The sequence below is a fragment of the Danio rerio genome, chromosome 8, assembly GCF_052040795.2.
Source record: "Danio rerio strain M-AB ecotype USA chromosome 8, GRCz13ab, whole genome shotgun sequence".
Taxonomy (NCBI): Eukaryota; Metazoa; Chordata; class Actinopteri; order Cypriniformes; family Danionidae; genus Danio; species Danio rerio.
In genome coordinates, this window is record NC_141028.1 from 30,462,573 (window position 1) to 30,486,564 (window position 23,992).

Below are 23,992 nucleotides of genomic sequence, written 5' to 3' on the forward strand. Positions count from 1 at the left end.
TGTCTACATTTTAATTTCCCAAATAACGTAATTATATATATATGTATATACGCAATATAATGTAATTAATATACAACCAATCAAATAATTCATTCACTCGTTCAAACCTAAAACAGGATGATACACCATGTAACCGCTAGCATCGTCAGGATCAGCAGGTGAGCGCAGAAACTCCATTCAAAATACTGAGGTAAAACAAATGTTCATATTTTAAAGTGATGGCAGGAAAAAAAAAATTAATTTGATGCAGTGCTTCTTGTCTGGTCTGAGACCCACCTTAAATGAAATATCTATTAGGCAGTAAGGATCACTTATTTTGAAAGAAAACAGACCTTAAACGTCACGATTTTCTAATACGCTTATTTCATGCGGCCGCCATTTCAAAAAACCAAAGCCAGGCTGCAGTGAGAAGAATCCTGGAGTAACATGCTGTGGACTTCAAACCTCCAGCTGTTGCAAAGATTTCAAAATGCAGAAATGGTGTAAATATCACTTTAATATCATTTAGTAAGTTTAATTCAAACAATTAAAAGCAATTCAGCATCAAACAACATCACAATCTCTTTAAGAGTAACATGCTCAAGTGTCCTCATAGGCTTCATTTCATGGCACCAGTTAAACACTGTGGGGACGCTTCCCTGCTTCAGCCTATGTAACCCGGTGAGCAATAAAACACTGCAGTCCACTGTAGCACACCCTCGTGGTATCTGTAATAGTGTTGTCCTGATACTGAAGTTTTAAAAAACTCCATTTCCCTCTAACATTCAAGCGCCGCTGAGTGCGTTCATAAACAGTGCTGATAAACCGTAGTGTTCACCAGTGCTCATCAGTTTATTGCTCTTCATCCAGTGCAAACACAGATACACGGAGACTGGAGCGCGAAGCAGCCGTGAAGTTCAATAGAGTCATCAAGTAGATCGATCGCTCGTCTGTGTTTGTACTCGGTAAACAGCGGAGGATGAACTGATAACCTTCTCGGCCAATCACAGTCATTTCTGTTGAGCATGTGAACACAATGGCAAATCAGCGCTGTTTTCAGAAAGCACTCAACAGTGCCTTAAATATTAACGGGAAATTGACGTTTTTTTTCTTTTAATACAGTATCGTGACAAGTCTAATATAGTGAAAGAATCAGTTCATTAACTCGAGTTTGATAAATGCCATCTAAAACGTGTGTTTGGGAAAAAAACACTAGTTAACTAGTGCCATTTCCCTTAACTTACCCAGACAGCACACATACGTTGGGCCGACGTCGTGCCGACTTTCAAAATTCCATCGGCGCGATGTCGCTCAGGGAGCGTTTGCTAATTGGCAAAATGTCGCCGCGACGTCGGCAAATGATCGGAAACGCTGTCCGGCCGATGTTAGGACGACGCAACCGGAAATGCCAGCCGCTCCGCGGAGGCGCTGTTCTCAGGCGTTTTGCTCCATACTTATGGACCACTAGCTGCAGCAGCTGCTTATTTATAATAAACACGACACACCACTCTCAATAACAGTTGAAGATTTATTAATATTTTTCACAAACATACAAATAGATTAACATACTTTTATCACACATAACCATGTTTTACTACGTTTAAAACAAAACCAACAAGTTGTACTATAACCATGGCTGAACTGCTGTGCAAATAAGATTTTAAATACAAAGTCCATTGCAGCATTTACATTAAGACCATAGGAATATTTACAAGTACTTCAAAACATGTACACTAAGGGTGACTATAGTTTACTATAGTAAAAACACAAATCACTTGTGTAAGCACATGTTATAATGCTTATAATTTCTTAAATAGTGTTAAAGAAAATGCATGTTTCCAAGACTATAATTTTAAAATACAAGATAATATCAGTCATGTGTTCATTATCCAAAAGACTTTCTTCAGGGAGTTACAATAAAAAAAAGAGTACACAAACACAAAATAAATACCAAGCAAACAATATTTACAGTAGTAAATAAAATCATACAAATTAAAATAATTGTCTGATAAAATTTTATTAAAGTCTGTAGTCAATTTTTTTTAACATTTTTTTTATAAATGGCATTCAACAATTTGCAATCTCCTCTGAACTAATAACACACCAATAATATAAAATAATACTTTCTCAGAGATAACCAGTTTTTTTAAGCAAACTCTAATGCACGACACAAAACAGATTTTGTCATTCTATATATATATATATATATATATATATATATATATATATATATATATATATATATATATATATATAAAATCCCTTAATTTCTGTTTAACGGAAATATTTTTTAACACATTTCTAATCACAATAGTTTTAATAACTCATTTCTAATAACCGAGTAAATAATATTTGACTAGATATTTTCAAGACACTTCTATACAGCTTAAAGTGACATTTAAAGGCTTAATTAGGTTAATTAGCTTAACTAGACAGGTTAGGGTAATTAGGCAAGTTATTGTATATCGATGGTTTGTTCTGTAGACAGTCGAAAAAAATTGCTTAAAGGGGCTAATAATATTGACCTTAAAATGTTTTTTAAAAAATTCAAAACTGTTTTTATTCTAGCCGAAATAAAAGAAATAAGACTTTCTCCAGAAGAAAACATAACATTTTCTTGCTCTGACCTATATTTATATAAATATAACTGGTTATAAATTGTGTACAATGTTCCAAGAAAACAGACAAAATGAAAAGAAATAACCTGTCATTTACTTTTGTTTTATCTTGTGGAATGTTGCTTACACATAAAAGGGGATATATAGGTGGAATAAAAAGTGTGTCGCCATCCTCGAAATTGTTCTTGTATGTTGTCTTCATCTTTAGTCTTAACAAGTGAGGCTGGCCCAAACCGTGACTGCAGTAGCCAAATCTAATCCTTGTAGTGGGAACCCTTAATTAAAGCAAGAAACCAAAAGGAGAAAGATTAGCATTGCAGCAGTTCATATTACCACAAATATATATTATTTGTTTCATGACATAGAACTGGAGTATGTGTTATGCAAGTGCCTAGCTAAAATGTGTAATTTAATTTAAACTTAAAGAGTGTGTCTGAGCACTAATTTTCAGAAAAGCCATTTGAAAGTTAAATTCCTTGTGAAATCATAATGAATGTTTTTTTTTTTTGGTTTTTAGTATCATTGTGTTAGTATAAATGTGTATCTAAATATATGTCTAATCTTCAGATACCACATTACATGCAAATTAAACTAAGTTTCGTCAACTAAAATGTCACACTGTACACCACATTTAATATATCATAGCTAGGGCCAGGAGGAATCTGCGGATGTTTTTTGCTATTTCTGCTGAAAATTTTGGTGGAAGTCTGCGGATTTCTGCGGAATTATTTTGGGAGTATCATAACTAAAACCTTAATATATGAAATAAAAAATAATATATTTTTAAGTTTTATTTAATGTTTAAAATGCTAATCCAATTAGATTCACTTTATTTGGTAAATAAAGCAAGTTTTTCATATAACATATCTAGTAAGACAGAAAATATTACTGTACAAACTGCATTGTACATAAATCAGATGAACATTTTCACATTAGTCAATAATATTACTGAAATTAATTAAAAAACTGAATAAATATAGATTTACACACATTTACTCAAGTAAATAAACAGAATTAATGATAGGCTAAACATCTGCGGAGTTCTGCGAAAAATCCGGGTGGGCCTAATCATAGCTTTATTTCTGCTACAAAAAGGTTTTTCAGCAAACAACTTCTATTATATGTAGGCTATAGAGGAGGATATAAAAAGAAATGATATATTCAACTCTCTAATTAAATGCACCTTGTGCAGCTAATAAAGTCTTTTAGGCTTATTTGAAAACTTAAATGACGTGTTGACCACAGTTGAACAACGCTCAGTGAGAATACTTTTTTGCACAAATTCTTTTTGTTCTAAAGAAACATGTCTGATTGCTAGCAATCATCAAAGAGCCAACTTTTTTTTTTCAAATAAATACTATGCTCTTAAAAATAAACTTTTCATACATCAAGAATACTAAAAATATGTTTATTTAAAATGTTTTATATATAAAAAAAACAGCTTGAGGAGAGAATCAGTACATTGGAATACTATTTTTTCAGAAGGATCATGTGACACTATTAATTATATACATTGTATTAAATTCACAGTATTACTGCTTGACTGTATTAATTAAATAAAGCTGACACTATCAGTAGAGAATTTACCATACCAACCTAAAAGCTTTAAACAGTATTGTATGTTTAAGATGTTACTTACTAGTCCTATTGTACTTTGGAGAGGTTGTCTGACAGGAGGATCCCTTCAACTCAGCAGAATTCTCAGCAGACCATCAGCGTACACCAATCTAAGAATAAAATAAGCAATTTGTTAAAAACCAAAAATATATATTTTATATTTCCAGGTTTATAGGAAAGAAGAAAGCTAAAGCAGATTTAAAATGTAGAAAAAAATAAAACCTATTGACAATTTAATGGCACAACATACCCTAAACTAAGCACACTCAAATGGTTAATATTAACTGTTAAGGATTCATTCATTCATTGTCTTTTGGGCTTAGTCCCTTTATTAATCTGGGGTCACCACAGCGGAATGAAAGGCCAACTTAGCCAGCCTATGTTTTACGCAGCGGATGCCCTTCCAGCAGCAACCAATACACACTCATTCACACACACTTATACACTATGGTCAATTTTAGCATACCCAATTCACCTATGTCTTTGGACTTGGGAAAACCGGAGCACCCGGAGGAAACCCACGCCAACACGGGGAGAGCATGCAAACTTCACACAGAAACGCCAACTGACCCAGCCGAAGCTTGAAGCAGCAACCTTCTTGCTGTGAGGCAAACGTGCTACCCTCTGCGCCACCGTGCTGCCCTGTTAAGGAATCAGATTAATATAAATGAATTGACATGTTTATTTAGTGTCTGACACATTAAATATTGCATTTTTAAATATTGTTTCATTATAAGATTTATTTCAGAATTAACTATAGAACCTGGATATATCGTCACATTTTCATGCACAGCAGCATTTCCAAGAACATAGAAAAACAGAATATAGGCCAACTGAAAAAAAATAAATAAAAAAATTCTGAGGGTATAATCTTGGATAAAAATATCACAGTTTCACAGTATTGTGATTACTGCTCTGAAATGTGTTTTTTTTTTATCTCTGTGTAAAAAACAGCTACTTTTTCCCCATTGAACACAATATGTTTTGTTTTAAGAAACATTTAAAATATTTTGTAACAGTAAACGTGCCAGGCTAAATAATAATTTAATAAAATAGTACTATCTTCATTAGACTCTTCATTAAAACACTGATTTCTTGTGAAGGCATAATAAGCTATTTGTTTTTCAGATGTTTGCTGAATCGTGAGCTGACCAGTAGCTTTTGATGTGGAGGGTCTTTTGCTGCTGTAGATAATGTTGGACTATTTTTTTAAGTCTTTGATAACGCGCTAAAAACCATATACAATGCATCCGGAAAGTATTGATACTTTACTTTTTCCACATTTTTAATGTTTCAGTCTTATTTCAAAATGGATTAAATTCATTAATTTCCTCAAAATTCTACACACAATCCCCATAATGTGTGTTGACCCGATTTTAGTTAATCATTTACAAGTCAATATTGCCTATATGGATTGTAATTTTAAAAAAAATTAACATGTAAAATTGCAGTGTTAATTGCAATGCCATCAAACATTTTAGACGCACCAGTGCAAAAAGCTAGTCTAGAGCACTTGGAATGCTGGTGTAGTTCTAGTTAAATTCAGTTTAGTTAAAGCTGTATATGCAACAGGTCTCAAGTAGAGGATATAGTATTTAACTAATCTTAACAACTAAACATTTACGAATCTGTATTAGCCAGCTCATGTACTACAATGTAACAGATACTGTATATTGCCACCTTGATACTTAAGCTTTCTTTAAAATATTTTGTGTTCAACCGATTAATTAATTCTTTCATTTAATTTTTTCAGTGTAATAGTATAGCTTACACTGGTGTATTTGTATGGACCCCCCAAAACAGCGGAGGCCACTTTCTGGCCACCCAAGTATAAACTTCTAGCCTAGCCACTGTGAACTACCTGTCTGTCCTGCTCCAGAACTCTTTGTCGGCTGCTTGTATGTCTGGATACAGCTGCACAAGTCTTTTAACACTGACAAATACAGCCTCTGCACATCCTCACAACCAGGAGAACAGAATGATCAGGAGGACCTGAAAAATATAACCAACTGAAATCAGTTGAAATGTATTTTGTCTTGTGATGATGGCACAAAAATAAATTATTTTTCACAAAGGATGTGCTGTTACCTATGAAACATTCTATAATGAATGATCTTTTTGATCCTGTTTCCTTTATGTCATTCACATAGTACACTTCAAAAAGTATGGTATTTTTACAACAATGAAACTGCAAACAACGTAACTATAAGGGGGTAAACAGTGAGCATCTTTTATTATAAGCAATTTACTGAATACTTTGTCACTGGTATTACCTAAAAACCAAACGTCCCAAGTTTGGCTCATAGCTGTCCACACATCTGCCCAGTAGCTTGTGGTAATACTGAAGACACTGATCAGCTGGTCCAACTGAGTTTGGAGTTGAACTGCAATCAGGCATCCAATACTGCAAAGAAAGAGAAACTCACTTTGGGTTAACAAATAATGTAATCCCACACATTTCAAGTAATTGTGCAGTTAATTCTCTTAAAATGAATGAATGAATTCTCTTATTGAATTTTCTGAGAGCTTATGAATATATTTTGTCTTCCCAAAATAGCATGTACTGAAACACAAAATTATATAAATATAATTTGATAAGAGCGTGACGTGGTGGCACAATAGGTAGTGCTGTCGCCTTACAGCAAGGATGCTGACTCGAGCCGCAGCTGGATCAGCAGGCATTTCTGTGTGTAGTTTGCAAATTCTCTCTGCGTTTGGTGGGTTTTCTCTGGGTGCTCCGGTTTTGCCTACAAGTCCAAAGACATGGGGTACAGGTGAATTGGGTAGGCTAAATTGTCTGTAGTGTATGAGTGAGAACAAGCGTATATGGTTGTTTCCCAGTGATGGCTTGCAGCTGGAAGGGCATCCACTGCGTAAAACATATGCTGGATAAGTTGACAGTTCATTCCGCTGTGGTTACCCCAGATTAATAAAGGGACTAAGCAGAAAAGAAAAATGAATGGAAAAAGAAGAATGAATGAATGAATGAATGAATGAATGAATGAATGAATGAATGAATGAATTTAATAAGAGTTAAACTGATCTGTTAACATGTCTGTCAGGAGCTGATCTACCTGTTGTCAAACTGATGAAAATGTTTTCTCAATTTACTTTAACATTTTTGTGTTTGTTTATGTTTTTATAACTTGCAGCCATTGTTAAATTTAAAAGTATTTTAAACATGCATGGACATCTAAATGCATATAGGGCACATATCTCAAAACATTATGAAATATTTCCAAATAAATCAATTTTGAATTAAAATGTATATTAATCTCCAGACTTGCATCTCCCTGATCTTTTTAAAAGAACGGCCATTCGTTTGCTCATCACTGTTTGACAAGTGTCTGGCAGTCAGTCAAAAATATACTTACATATAAAGATGTTCATCAGCAACACGGCACTTAGGTTAAACTTAGACCTCCTTTTCAGTTGATGTGGAAAACAAAAGCAAAAGAAAGAAAAAACAAAACGACTGAATACAAGTTGCATATCATGCCTGTACAAATCAAAATGTATTCATTTAGGGCTTAAATTGACTTAAGGATGAGTTAAGGTGTAAGGGATGGGTGAACAGTGTAAATATACATGTAATTCATAGCTATGATGTAAAGCTGAATTTTCAGCATCATTACTCAAGTCTTCAGTGTCACTTGATCTTTCAGAAATCTTTTTTTAAGATGTTGATTTAGTGCTTGAGGTTGAACTAATATAATGGTGATTATCAAATGGTGCTGATTTGCTGCTCAAGAAACATTTCGGATTGCTATCAATGCTAAAAACAGATGTGATGACAAATAATTTAGTGTAAACTTTTTTCTAAGATTTAATAAATCAATTAATCATAAAAAATTAAACAAAATGAAAATCACAAATATTACTTCATTAGCAGTAAATCTATATATTTACTAAGTTCTGAAGAATCATGTGATGTGAAATTTAATACCACTAACATGTTTCAATGTCAAAACTTTCTTAAAACAACTGCAATAAAGACAAGTAACAGATGCATAATATATAGACATGTAACATGTGCATAATGATGTGCAATGGAAATTCATATGAATTAATCCTATGCTTAAAGTTACCTGTCTTTCCTGTATCTCTGTGATCAGCTCCCTTCAGAAATTTAGGAATCTTGAGTTATATTTTCTGTAGCAGGAGGTTATTCTCTCACTCCTGAAACCACAGAACACTTTTTTACTTAACATTTAGTTTAAGATACCATGAAATATCAAAACACGATTGAACTTTTGATTCACGGTCCTTTACAGTAACGTTACAATGCGTATTTTAGACTACATATGGAGTGCATTCAATAAAACATTGACAAAACCTCTCATCTACACATAAAGAATAAATAAAAGCCAAAACTTTAACAAACAAGTTTAACAAGAGCTAACATTAAGTAAGTTAACGTAATATTACCCCGACGCTAACGTTACCAGTGCTAATATGCTAACGGACTTTTACGAAGACTTACCACTCTTATATAACATAATATTCAACTGAATATTCATCAATTGCCAATAATAAATGTGTGAGGAACAGTTTTATGTAGTATTTGCTTTGTTTTAGGGTCTAAACTTACCTGCAAACAGTCAAAACGGCAGCTTGAGAGAAGTCGTGTTGTGTCTTTTAGGTGGTGTCGTGTCGTGTTGTAGCTTCGTTTCCCATAGCAACATCCTCTCCGCTCCAGTGTTGGAAGCAAGACGCGCTCGCGCACATTAAAGTCTTGCAGTATTACATTTATAAACATGATCACTCCATAGACAATTTAAATAATAACCTTGTATTTTATATCTTGAATTTAAAATGTATTTAGCAGTTTTATATACGCTATTATCTTTAAGACGAGCTTTATAGCCTACTAAACTGTTACAAAACAAACACTTTATTTGTGCATTCACTGTCAAAAATAAATAACCAATAAATATAAATGCAAGTATATATAAAACAAAGATGCCACTCTGTAAAAAGGTGTTTATTTTAATTAAACAGCCGAAATGCAGAACATACTTGATTTTTACACTGGGAAAAATGTATTAGAAAAAGCCACAATAAAAAAAAGCAAACAGCAGTTAACACCAGAAAAAAACAACGTTTTCATTATTTAAGCATAACAACAAAACTTTTTATATTTTAATGAATTGAAATCATGTATTGTAGGCATTTTGGTCAGTTTTACTGCATTAATGTAGGCTATTTAAAGCTGGACCGACCGACGCAGTTCACATGATGCATGTCGCGTTTGTCTAATTTATTATGCACGCAAAAACTTACTTGTAAACCAAATATGTTGGCGGATTCTTTCATGGGCATGAGAGATCAAGTGCTTATGAGTGCTTCGTCGGCCTCTGGTCGTTAACCGACGCAGAGCCGACGTTTGTTGAGCTGGAACAACAGAACACACGACCGAACGATCATGCGTATGTTTGGCCGACCATATACCGATGTTAGAATTAAAGGGGCCGACGTGTTGACCTTCGGCCGACGTCGGCCCAACGTATGTGTGCTGTCTGGGTAGCTGAACTCTGATATCCCTTTTTATTTTCACCATGACCATTCACTCAGAACGGACCTTTGGGTCACTCGGAATGTGGTGAAATTATAAATTTGTGTCACTTTCTCTACGCTGATAAGATATATAGTCAGGGACACGACATTCCTATGTAACTCACAACGATACTTCCGAGTTTCTTCCCACCACAGCCTCAATTTCGCTTTAAAAATGGCGGCAGCGTGAAATCAGTCTATGAAAAGACAGTTCACCGGAAGCCGTCGGACTGGCTGGCTAAAAATCAAAAGTCTGTGCGTATACCCAATTGCTGAAATGCGATTGGCTAATTAACAAGCAGCTGAATAGTTGGACCTAAGAAAATACCTGGTGACTGTCCATATATACTACACACAATGACTTCACATTAACAGAAGAGGGCGCTTCAGGATAAAACAAAACTTCCTTGTAGGCTTTACTTTCAGTTGGGGTTTTCCCAACAAGTGCACTGAAACTTTTTTGTAACTTGTCTGAACCCGTGTCATTGCATTCAAATAACCCTCATTTGAAAGTCCCCCCAAAAAAGGTGACGTTTTGTGCCCCTCTTCAAAGTAAACACCATCCCCATGTTAACATATTCACTGAGAAAAACCAATAGTCATTCCTAAACCACGTGTGTATGTCTGTGGGATGCTCTAGTCATGACAGAACAGTTCAGCTGAAATGTTTTCTTCTGTGTACGTGCATGATTGTGTGTCACCATGGTACAGCTGGTACCCGTGTATTTCCTGTAGCACTACTTGGCTAAACTAGCAATGCCAGCCTTGAATAAAATGGAGTTGAGCATGTTTAGAAAAGCATTTGATCTCAGACTTGTTGTCTGTGTGATAAACAAGGAACTTCTAGCATGTTTTGTACAACTAAAATGCCATAAACAAACTTTCATCTGTATTTACAGTGCGCAGATTACGAGACACATCAAAACCATTCAGTTCTGATTGTGGTTATGCTAATTAGTTTTCTCTGAGCTGACTGAGGTGTTTGTTTTCATCATTTTGCACTGGTACATTCTAGTTTGTGTTGGTTTTGGTCAGTTTTTCTCCTCATTTGCCTATGGTATGTATCAATTAAAGATGATTTACGTCCCATATGCTCATCCCATTTCCTGTGACATGGCCTACATGTAAGATTATGGTATGTCCTGCCCTCCCTCACTTGTTTTGTCGTCACTCGTTTTCCGACTAGCCTTCAAGGTGATTCAGCGTTATGGAATCACGTTTTTAGGAGAAGCCCATTAACCGTTTCCTATTTCCTGCTTGAAATTGACATTTGCTAGATTTCTCATTATAGATGTGCCTCCAAAATACACATTTTCATGACTTTTAAGCTAAAAACAGTTCCCTATTGTCCAACGCCCACTCATGGAAAGTGCTGAAATGTAATATCACTGTATATCGTATGATAAAACTGACTCCTCTGACTCAAACACATGCTTAAATGTATTTAAAATAAAAATAATGATGCATATGTGGAGTATATTCAAACGTAAATTAGCATTTAGCATGAAGATAGATGGCAAATTTATTGTCAATATTGAAATGAATGGTATTGTTCTAGAAAGTGTCCATGTGTGTGTATGTGAGATCATATTCTGAACTTACACTACAGTAAGTGTTCTATGCAAGAAGTATGTGTCTGTTTGCATGCGTGTAGTTCACACTATTCAGGAATGAGTGTGTGTGTGTGTGTGTGTGTGTGTGTGTGTGTGTGTGTGTGTGTGTGTGTGTGTGTGTAAACGAGCATGAGTCAGGGCACTCCCTAACACTCGTGGTACTTTGACGTAAAACAGACAAGACAGAACAGGCTGATCCAACTCTTGGGAAAAACACTGAAGTAGGCAGGGCTTAATACTACCGGAAGCGCAGGGCTCGGGGTCAGTTAAGGGTTCAGGTATCGTGCAGCTGCTGCGTATTATTTCTGACATTTAAGAGCGCTGGCAACAAACACAGTATCTACTTGGTCTGTATTTACAGTAGAATCAGTATCTGGACCTAATAGAGGGAATGTTTTGGAAAGTGTGCGGTGTATGTTACAACATAAATGAGGAATGCTATTGGTTTGCTCTTGTATTTGCCTCTCTTTTTCCTGTATGTACCTCCCTTTGTCTTCTCTCCGCCCATTTCCGTTGCTCTTGGAATATTTCCTGGGAGCAAGAGATTTAGGAAACTCCAAAAAGAATAAAGTGACTCATGATTTGAGTCAGTTTTGATCAATGCCAAAACGCAGATGTTTGAACAGTCTTAAACACCCCAATAGGAGTGACAATAGAAAAAATGTATTAACAAAACAACTTTTAGATGACAATTTGGTTGTTTTTATCCCTGGTTTAAATGCATTTTTGGATACTCTAACTAAGTAAGAATTTTCAGGCAAATAGGCATACTTTGGCATTACATAAACAGATAATGGTGGATGAAGTGAGAATATACAAATCATTCACTGCTGTAAAGTATCTATACAAAATTTGTTTATTGCAATAGCAACTGATTGCTTAACATCACGTCAGCATTTAATTTTAGAATTAGTGTGGAAGCTAATACGATAATACAGTTCAATAGTGTAAATAAACAGATTTCACCTATAAATGTCAAACTACTGTTGGTTTCGTGATGTGAGCTGAACGTGGAACAAACTTTTAACTGCAGATCCACTTTTTTAGAATAATATGTTGTTGTTTTTTGCAAAATGCAGCAAAATATGCAAAATGTAACATCCATTTAGCACATAACGAGAAAAACAAATGCAAAAGTCTTGTAGAAACACACCCACAATTATAACAATGATAAACGAGGGCTGGGCGATAACACGAAATTTGATCGTGGACGATCAAAATTACTGCACTATCCACTTTTTCAGAAAAATGGTTGTATCGCCATATAAAATATTCTTAAACATACATGGTGAGAGTATATTTTTATATGGGGACATTAGTTTGGTTGTATTGTACCTTTGTAGTTTGAAAAATAGTCTTAAAAAAACAATTTAAAAAAGAATCGGGATAAAGATCATGAATTGTGATTTCCCCGGAAAAAAATGGTGATATGATATTTTTACCATATCGCCCACCCCTATGATAAATAATGCTGTTGACCTTGGGGTCTATGAATTCAAGCACTTCTTAAACATTTTAGATTTAAAAATGTTTAAAACAGGATGAGTTGTTATCCAAGAGTCTGGTGAATGTTTGCAAAAGCTATGTTGCACTGTTTTTGCATTTTTTTGTATTTGTATTTTAAAATGCAAGTAATAGTGTAGAGAAAAAAAGAATAAGTATCATCCTCAGCATATATATAGAGGAAAATCATTACAGTGAAATACAAAAACACCTTCTGTGTGGGAAAAAAAAACCTTAAGCAGCTGTCTAGTACTGTTTCTGAAGACGAGAAGTTTAAAATAATTTTAAAAAGACTTTTTAACCTATTTTGTTTATTTTAATGCTTCAAAATGCTTAAACTATCTTGTCTAGTGGATGTTTGCAAAAGCTGTTTCAGTTTTTTGTATTTAAAAATGCAAGTTATAGGCCTATAGAAAAAAGAAGGCATAGATGTTTGTGTGTGTGTGCGTTTTAAGGAAAATTTTACTTGATTGGGGCTAGGGCTGCACAATATATCCTTTGACCATCGATATCGCAATGTGTGTGTCTGCAAGAGTCACATCGCAACATGCAATGTTGAGTTGGGATTATAGATCACCAGAAACCACAAGTCAAAACACACCATATTTGTGGAGACACTGCAGAATTCACAAAAAAAAAAACACTATAATTGACTGAAAGTTTAACATCTGCATGTGTTTCTAAGACCTGGGACTTGTGAGCATTTTAAGAGAGTTTAAAGCATTTTAGTAGTGCATAAAGAAATTTAATAAACATTAATTTATCAAATTATTTATATGATGACGACTATGCAATGTTACTTTGCATTTGATTATTCAAATTTGATTATTCTGTACCTGAATTCTGTCACTCTCTTCAGAAAACCACAGAGCATGGTTTATTTCACTTTAATATTTGCTCCATTGTGTTTATTTATGACTGTATTTGTTTTAGATTTGTTATAGATTATATATATTTATATATATATATAAATAAAAAAAAAATATATATATATAAAAAAAAAAAATATATATATATATAAATAAATAAATATATATAAATAAATATATATATATATAGACTCTTTAACATATTTTGTTTGTGTATATGCTTTAGAATGCTTAGAATATCTTGTCTATATTTGAGCAGTGTGCTGAACTCATTCAGTTCAACTGAAATCCCTTGCAACTCAAGCCTCTGTGACACTGTTTGTGTGCCAGAAAGAGCAGAAAGAAACTGAAATGTGTGAACCTCAGGTATGTCACAGGAAGGTCAGCATACACAAAACAAATGTTTTTGTCATTATAACTGGAGTAAACCAGATTCATCCGAGTTCCATGATCGCACTTGTTTATGTTTAACTAAACGGAAACAAAATACTGGCCATTGTGTATTAGATTGAGGCTGGTCTGAGGGCACCCCTAAACCGCATCTTGTTTTTTTTGAGGTTGATTTCCTTGGCAACAAGCATGTGCAATGCAATTTCCTGTTTCTGTGTGCGATGTGCGCATGCACTCCGTGACTTTTAACCAGTTGTCACTGCACAATTTACGTAAACAACTGAGCTCGGTGCTTCCCCTTCTTTACGACTAGTGCTTCCTTCCTCTTGTGAACACACGCGCACGCAACACACGCTCACTGACGTACGCAAAAACCTCTCGATGCAAGCGTTGTGTGATGACCTGTTTAAAAGTGGAGATCTTCCACAACAAGTGTCCCATCGTTACCACCTTTACATCACAATCGTCATAGCAACGCAGCATGTGACTGACAGAAGGATGTTTACATACAAAACAGCATTTTATTGAACACTGCAGACCCAAGTAAAACCATGCAGAAAAAAACAAAACAACAGTTGTGGAAATTATGAGTTGCATGCATTTGTTATTTCACTTATTAGTTTATCTGAAGTGCAGTGCAATGTAACATTATATAAAGAGGATAAGTAAAGGCCCAAGGCCCCTAAAGCACCAGGGGCCCCTAAAACATTTGTCTGCACAGTTGTATATGTCAGAGAAATCAACATCTCATGTAGAACATATGTGCCTGTCTACTATTTGTAGTTTTTGAGGTCAGCTTTACAAAAGCACCCATTTTCTATAGTGTTTAGCCAAATCATTACAATTATTTAAGAAACAATCTAACACCAGGGTAGAATCTCAGAAATTAAGGTACTCAAAAAGGACACGCTTTTGTACTTTTTAGGGACCAATATGAACCCTTAGATGGCAAATTTGTATTTGGGTCCATTTGTGTAAAGATACTGTCATGTGCCAACTTTTTTACCTTTATTTTTTGAGCGTTTGGGTTCAACTTATACACAATATTAAATGATTGCCACTTGATTTGCTTATACTGGCACTTAAACCTGACAGATAAAAGTTGCACTTACAGTTGGTATGGAAAGTGTGCAGAACCACTTAAATTTTTTACTCTTTGTTATATTAAAGCCATTTGCTAATTTTTTTTCCTCATTAGTGCATACATAGCACCCCATATTGACAGAAAAACACAGAATTGTTGACGTTTTTGCAGATTTATAAAAAAGGAAAAATGAACTATCATATGGTCCTAAGTATTTAGACTATTTGTTTATTTAGTAGAAGCACCCCTTTAATCTAATACAGCCATGAGTGTTTTTAGGAAAGATGCAAGTTTTTTACACCTGGATTTGGGGATTCTTTGCTATACCTCCTTGTTGATCCTCTCCAGTTCTGTCAAGTTGGATGGTAAATGTTGATGGACAGACATTTTTAGATCTCTCCAGAGTTGCTCAATTGGGTTTAAGTCAGGGCTCTGGCTGGGCCATTCAAGAACAGTCACAAAGTTGTTGTGAAGCCACTCCTACATTATTTTAGCTGTGTGCTTAGGGTCATTGTCTTGTTGGAAGGTAAACCGTGAGCCCAGTCTGAGGTCCTGAGCACTCTGGAGGAGGTTTTCATCCAGGATATCCCTGTACTTGGCCGCATTCATCTTTCCCTCGATTGCAAACAGTCATCCTGTCCCAGCAGCTGAAAACACCCCCACAATATGATGCTGCCCCAACCATGCTTTACTGTTGGGATTGTATCGGAAAGGTGATAAACAGGGTCTGGTTGTCTCCACACATACCGCTTCGAATTAAGGCCAAAATGTTCTTGGTCTCATCAGACCAGAGAATCGTATTTCTCACCATCTTGGAGTCCTTTAAGTGTGTTTTTTTAGCAAACTCAATGCAGGGCAGGCTTTCATGTGTCAGGCCACTCTGCCATAAAGCCCCGACTGCTGCAGAGCTGCAGTGATGGGTGACTTTCTACAGCTTTCTCCCATCTCTCAACTGCATCTTTAGAGCTCAGCCACAGTGATCTTTGGGTTCTTCTTTACCTCTCTTACCAAGGCCCTTCTCACCTTATAGCTCAGTTTTGCCAGACGGCCAGGAAGGGTCCTGGTTGTCCCAAATGTCTTCCCTTTAAACACTATGGAGGCCACTAAGCTCTTGGGAACCTTAAGTGCAGCAGAATTTTTTTGTGACCTCGTCCAGATCTGTGTCCTGCCTCACTTCTGTCTCTGACCTCCTCAGGCAGTTCCTTTGACCTCAAATTCTCATCTGCTCTAACAAGCATTGTGAGCTATAAAGTCTTATATAGACAGGTGTGTGGCTTTCCTAATCAAGTCCAATCAGTGTAATCAATCACAGCTGGACTCAAATGAAAGTGTAGAACCATCTCAAGGATAATCAGAAGCAAGGGACAGCAACTGAGTTAAATATATCTGAGCGTCAGAGCAAAGGGTTTTAATTCTTAGGACTCTTAAAATTTTTCTGTTTTAATAAATCAAAAATGTCAACAATTCTTTGTTTTTTGTCAATATGGGATAACAATAATGAGGAAAAAATGAACTAAAATAATTTTAGTAAATGGCTGCAATATACCAGAGTGAAAATTTAAAGAGGTCTGAATACTTTCTGCACCCACTGTATATAAACACTAATATCAACTTCCAAATGTGGTTTTAAACCAGATAAATGTGCATTATTTTACCTGCGTTTAAACATAATTTATGTCTGATTTCCTTTAAAATCCAGACCAACAACACTTTTGCAACTAGCCCTAATATATAGTATGTGAATAGCAATAAGTGAGCTGAGTAATTTGTCATCATAGCATTTGCAAAAACAATAGGTGAGAAGTACTTGTATGGCCTACTACTACCATCAAGATTCTAAAGTGTGCATTCAGTGAAGGCTTCACTATAACATGAGGACCATAATGTCATGATCCCAAGAGTTTAGAAATGGAAGAGAAGCTACACAACTGACACACTGTCAGTGTTTGAGATTGACAGCAGTAATTCTTAAAATGTCCGGTTCACACATATTATTTTTATATATGCATATATTAGTGCTTGTTATAAATGTTATGTATCTGTGCACTCATTTTGCTTTCATTTTCTTTAATCAAATATCATAAACTTTTGGACTTCACTTCACTTCTGATTTCTTTCTGATTGAATGGCATTAGGACAGGGCTATCAGTGCATGTATCATTTCTGCCTCATTGGAACGAACAAATATGACATCATTCTGTCTGTAAAATTTAGCTCTGTTTTCTTGTCATCACTGGGCATCTGAAAACATTCTGCACCAGAGGGTACCAACACTGAACAGTTATCTTCCACAACTGAGTGTAAACTGGCATTTAAATATTCCTCCATTTTGTAAGCAATGTAATCTTCGAACTATTCAATCGGTTCCTAAAGGACGAATTATGCACTGCCATTTGTTCTCTCATTACAGAAACTGTTTCAATCAGATGTAAGTCACAAGAAAGGAAAAAGGAGAAACTTAAGTTCCGTTTCATGCCGACTTTAATAATAGCAGCTGTCAACTGATGGACAATTACATCCATCAAATCATAAAAACAGACTGAAGTTTTTATACCTCAGTAAAGCTGATTGAAGTATTTAAAAAAATGTGTGTGTGTGTGTGTGTGTATTTTTTTTGTTAAATTATCTGATGTTGTAGTCAATCAACAGTTTGAAAGTCAATCATTGCACTCATAGTGAATGACTGCAATCTTTTTATGGGAGGAAGACTAATATAAACACATTAGATAGGAGGTGGAGATAGCCAGGCCAAAAATCTGTCAGTTAATACTTGCAGTTTAAACGCAGGCACATACACCTGTATTTAGTGTCATCCACAAGTGATTGAATTAACAAAAACCCAACCTAAAACCAGGTGTAACTGAAGACTTTGATCTGACCCTGTTTACAGAAGTAATCTGGTCTGTTTATAGCAGAGATGCCCAAAGAAGGACCCAGGGGCCAAAGTTGGCGGGAGAATGATGAGGAGGTGGTAAAGGCGAATTTTTGGGGCTGCCTTTGGCAGAGGTTGTCTTTTCGAATTTGAGGTAACCTTTTGTTTCTTTGTTTTATTGCTGAGCTACAAAAAGCGAACTGAAATTAAATGATTCAATCAAATGTTGTAAATGAATCAGACTTTTAACATGTAAATACTGTCACTTGATTAATGCACAAGATATCTGCTAGCAAATTAAGGTAAAGGCAGGAGCAGCTTGAATAGTGTATTTCCCATTGTATTATAAATGGAATTGTTTATGTTTTTACTGTAATAAGTTTATTATAAACTGTTAAAATGATACTGCATTAGCTAATATGATTTAAAGCAAAGTTTTCTTGTTGTTTTTAAATATTACTGTATAAATTTGAAAATTACACAGTGGCAAATTTAATATTTACAGTTTGGTATATATTCGACCAACAGCCCTCAGTCAACTTTGGTTCTTGGCCCTTTATAGAAAAAAGTTTGGGGACGGTTGGTCTATTGTAAATGTAATTCCTTAAAGTGGGCCACTTAAATCTGTAATGGTTTTAGACTTTATTGTTAGGCCACCTGATTCACGTTGTTTACAAGAGTGTATGCCAAGTATAATTAAAACAAACACACTAAGTTTCTTAGCATGACTAAACATCTTTGAGAAGACATGACTCAGCAGAAGTTCTCTCAGGTACAAACCATGACAAAGAACCCACAAAAGTCCAACACAAAATCATCTTGTGTTCTGTGGTTTCCTCCTGTGTAATTTAATGTGGGATCTTTCCCAGATTGCATCAGTGAGCTCTGTTAAGAGTTCAAGCGGAAATAAGTTGAATTAACTTTTATCAACTAAACAAAACTGCAATTACCTTTTCTTATACAATTGGCTTAGTTAGTGTTTAAATTTGAAGTATTGATATCCCCTAATAATGGCTGAATTTTAGATTCAGAATATATAGATTCTATAACTTACAGGGAAGGTTACAAAGACACAGATCAAGTGTCCAGAAATTAAAAGAAAGTTAATTTCTTGGTGTTTATTCTGTGTTTTAAATATTACCCCCTAAATTCTTTATGGCAAAAAGTATTACAGCATAGCAAAGCAGTTTATGTGCAATGCAATCCTGTTGACGTTGAAAAAAATATTCTTCTAGCTAATTTCTGAGTCATGTGTCTGGCTGTAAAGGGTGTGTCTGGAGTTACAGGAGTGTTCAGTAGGGCAGAGACCAGTGTGTTTGTGGGATCTTACTGTGCAATGCTTAAGATTAGACTGGGCTTTGCTGTATTAATCTTTCCTCCTCGCAGACAAAGGGAGGTTAAACATAAGTAATCACAGGGGTTTCATGCTCGGATTTTTAAAGTGCTACATTTCCTCACGCTCTGCATCTAAAACACAATACTGCTTAGCACTGCGGGAAGTTTTACAGTCTACCCGAGGTCAGAGACGGAGATAACCCAAAGTCAAGGCCTTGGCCCTATTTTTATATTCTTGGGTTGTTTAAGTTCAAACGCATAGAAGGTATTGTAAAGAGGGAGGGCTCTCATTATTCAAGAGCTTAACAAGCCAATATGTCACCAATTGTGTCCTCGCTGGTCCTTATCCAAAGTCCAATCAAGTGTTTGAGAAGTCACCCATTACTAGGCAAGATATGTGGTTTCTTTTTATGTGATGTGTAAAAAATATTTTAAAATATATAAAATATTTTTAAAATACTTTAAATATATTAAAGTTATTTCATGAATTTAAAATTGATCCTTTGCATTGAAAAAAAATTTCAATATTTGAAAAACAACTCAAATCAAAATGAGGCAATATCCTCAAAGCTTTCCCTATTGATCATATTTTCCTCTACGTTCTTTCATGCCATTGTTTCAACAAATATCTCTGTGCAAAAGAAATCACTGACAGAAAACAATGTTATATACATTATATACAAACATATATACATTAGGTAAGCCTGTCCAACTGCTTGTTACCGCAAATTTCCAATCAGTTAATCAGAATGCAGCAACTCAATGCATTTGGTCATGTAGACAAGGTCAAGACAATCTGCTGCAGTTCAAACCAAGCATCAGAAGGGGGAAGAAAATGATTCAGGTGACTGGTGACATGGTTGTTAGTGCCAGATGGGCTGGTCTGAGTATTTCAGAAATACTACAGGAATCTACAAGGATTTTCACACACAACCATCTCTAGGAATTACAGATAATGGTCCGAAAAAGAGAAAATATCCAGTGAGCGGCAGTTCTGTGGGCACAAATGCCTTGTTTATGCTAGAGGTCCGAGGAGAATGGCCAGACTGGTTCAAGCTGAAAGGCAACAGTAACTACAATAAGCACTCGTTACAACTGAGATATGCAGAAGAGCATCTCTGAATGTACTACACATCAAACCTTGAGACAGATGGGCTACAGCAGCAGAAGAACACACCAGGTGCTACTCCTGTCAGCTAAGACCAGGAAACTGAGGCTACAATTTGCACAGGCTCACCAAAATTGTACAGTAGAAGATTGGAAAAACATTGCCTGGTCTGAAGTGTCATGATTTCTGCTGCGACATTCAGAAACATCAACAACATGAAAACATGGATTCATCCTGTCTTGTTTCAAGGGTTCAGGCTGGTAGTGGTGGTCTAATGGTGTGGGGGATATTTTCTTGGCACACCTTGGGCCCATTAGTACCAATTGAGCATTGTTTCAATGCCACAGCCTACCTGAGTATTGATGCTGATCATGTCCATCATTTTATGACCACAGTTTACCCATCTTCTGATGGCTACTTCCAACAGAATAACACGCCATGTCATAAAGTACTATTCATCTCAGATTCAGTTTCTTGAACATGAAAATGAGTTCACTGTACTCAAATGGCCTCCACAGTCACCAGATCTCAATCCAATAGAGCACATTTGGGATGTGGTGAAACAGGAGATTTGCATTTTGCAGCAACTGTGCGATGCTATCATGTCAATATGGACCAAAAACTCTGAGGAAAATTTCCAGTACCTTGTTGAATCTATGCCATGAAGAATTAAGGCAGTTCTGAAGGCAAAATGGGGTCCAACCAGGTAATAGTAAGGTGTACCTAATAAAGTGGCCGGTGAGTGTACACGCCAGACCAGTGTGTGGTGCTGCAATTTTGCTACACAGGTAAAATAAAAACACAGAAGACTTGGAGTACATCGCTGTTGTTGTTGCTGTTACATGACGTAGTGGTGTCTGACTTGGGTTTACACATGACTCATTCAAGTTTCCTAAATAGACTGGTCATCCATGAAAGACAAATGCATGAGAGGAAAATATAAAGCAAATCATTTCAATAGACAAATGTTGTCTAAAACTTTTTATTGTGCATTTGTTGAAATAAAATATATAAAAATGATATTTATTATTATTTTTTTGTTAAAATAATAATATTCTGGTCTCAAAACATGGCTCAGATCCCTCCTATGGTAAAAATCTCTATGATATTTTTCCAAGTTTCCCTGTCCACCAGATGAAAACTCTAAAGATATGCATTTCTCGATGTCTCAATGTGCGGAATCAATCAGAATCAATGGTTTGTTAAACCTCAAAGTGATGCTTGCTAATAAAACTGACCAATAAACACACACAGCAACCTTCCCACTGTGAATCAAGAGCTTTTGTCAGTTAAATTCTGACTTGCATGTTTTTTTTCTTCTCCTCTCTGAGATCTGTTGTTCACATTGCAGGAAGGAAGAGATCCAATATAGTGATGTGGGTTGAGTGAGAGACAGTTAAGATTCCATCACGTGAGTTAAAGAGAGGTTATTCATACGTATGTGCACACGCGCGACCAATATCACTACCCTAGGAGCCTGACTGGCCTATTTTGAGCCGCCCGCACTGATTGTCTATCTCTTTTTTAGAGGTGAAGAGAGCAGATGCAACCTTTACAATGGAGCCCCTCGCTTTCACAGCGGCAGAAAGATGGCAGATGGAAATAAGCGTTTGTGAAGAAGATAGTGACATCATATCTGAAAAAAAAAAGTAATTTTGGGCTACTGGGACAACAAAAAGTCTAAGGCCTCAAAATAAACAGGTCAAAGATATGATGGTTTTACAAATACTGATTTTTTTAAACTTTAAAAGATCTGTAAATGTAAACGAACAACTGTCAAATGTTAGCTAGGTGTGCCTTTTCGGCTTGTTGTTATTCACATTATACATGCTGCTTGCATGGGAGACTTTATTAGAAGGCATGGGGCTACTTAGAAGGGAAGTATTGCAATAGTATTCAGACAATAAATAGTATTCAGAAAATAAATCAAAAAGTCTGGAGATTATGTGAGTTTTTGAAATAATTTGTATGCTATCTCACGCAATTCGTAACTTTCTAATTAATTGGCTAATTCGTATAAAAATGTTTGATCTCATTCATACAATTTAGTATAATTTGCTTATCCCTCAATGATGGATGGGTTTAGGGGTGGGGTTTGATGCCACGCCCCCTTTTTAAAATCATACATTTTCATATAACTGAACTCGTACAAATTCATATGAATTAGCCATTAAACTGATAAAACGTAAAATTGTTACGTTTCCTCGTGAAATTAGGCTTTCAAAACTGCATTTTATGACCATAAATACTGTAAAAATTCTAATATTGTGCAACGTTTCATTTTCAGGTCATAATTCTTTCTTTAAATTTATTACACAACTTAATATATTCCTTTGAGGTCAATTTTCAGCAGCAATCACTTCACTTTCAGTTTTACATGATCCTTCAGAGACCATTCTTAGGTACTGATTTGGTGCTTAAGACATTTGTCTTAATATTGTTATAAATTGTGATTTATTTATTTTTTTTTTTGTGGAAAACAAAGTGCTTTTAATCGGGCCAGTGGTTCAGATTTCTACTTGCCCTGCCAAAATGTTCACTTGCCCCACCAAAAAAATGAAAAAGTTAATAGTTGTTTCTTAGCCACTTAATTTAGTTATTGTATTAAAAATAACATCTGTTAATCTAGAAATATTAAATATTTATTAAAATGTTAAATAAATATGAAATTATGTGTATTAAATATGAAATATCTATGAAATATTTAAAAAATATTCATAAATGTATATTAAGCAAAATGTAAAATTTTATGCAAGCAAAAAGAGCAGTGTGGAAAATGTGCAGGTATTTTATTTTATCTCAAATTATTTAACATTATTTTATTTAATTAATAAAAATAATTTTATCTTAAATTATTTAACAATGATTGACCTGTCCAACTGACAACAAATTGTGCAAAACATCTTTTAGTTTTTTTCATCGTTTTGTACTCAAAACATAAATGTTTCTGCTTCCATGATGTTAGAAACAGACATTTTCTTTTAACCTCATAATTTGATGTTGCCACCATGTTGTAGTGCCTTCGCTGTTCTCGTTGTTACCAAGTTAAAGAAAAACAAATAACGTGCTCACAACATCCAATCAGATAAGAGGAACCGAAAAAGCAATATGGTGCTTGCGACATCACAAAAAAGGTAGAATTTAAAGGTTTACAAACACAAACTGTTTCTCTATTCTAAGACTGTATTTGCATGCAATTGACAAATAGTCGCAGGCAGATTAAACTTTAGTGACAAGGCAGCAGTAACGATCCTGTCTACTGTCTTGAGCGTCTCGCATGTTGGCCATCGGGCATTAGTAACCAAATTATTTGCCTTATGATTTGTATTTTCAACAATTTCTTCCTAATGTTTTTTTTTTGTCTAATTTAACTAATAACTAATTTAGACAAAGGTGACAGAGTAGCACAGTAGGTAGTGCTGTCGCCTTACAGGAAGAAGGTCACTGA

The 23,992-nt window shown here is 35.2% G+C and overlaps 2 long non-coding RNA genes across 10 annotated transcripts; one reads left to right on the top strand and one right to left on the bottom strand.

Moving 5' to 3' along the window:
• The first annotated feature begins 147 nt into the window (after positions 1-147).
• Positions 148-22,462, top strand: LOC147835660 (uncharacterized). Its single transcript, XR_015498052.1, has 4 exons — positions 148-190; positions 18,142-18,255; positions 21,896-21,955; positions 22,073-22,462. It is a non-coding gene; the product is annotated as an uncharacterized LOC147835660 (long non-coding RNA).
• LOC147835661 (uncharacterized) lies at positions 2,670-8,889 on the bottom strand. 9 transcript variants are annotated; one of them, XR_015944732.1, is made up of 9 exons: positions 8,806-8,889; positions 8,303-8,393; positions 7,589-7,638; positions 6,855-6,961; positions 6,488-6,618; positions 6,076-6,206; positions 4,785-4,856; positions 4,237-4,324; positions 2,670-2,872 (listed from the first exon to the last, which is right to left on the bottom strand). It is a non-coding gene; the product is annotated as an uncharacterized LOC147835661 (long non-coding RNA). The 9 variants fall into 9 exon arrangements; XR_015944734.1 differs by having other exon boundaries at positions 6,855-7,152; XR_015944736.1 differs by having other exon boundaries at positions 4,690-4,856; positions 6,855-7,152.
• Positions 22,463-23,992: the final 1,530 nt, after the last annotated feature.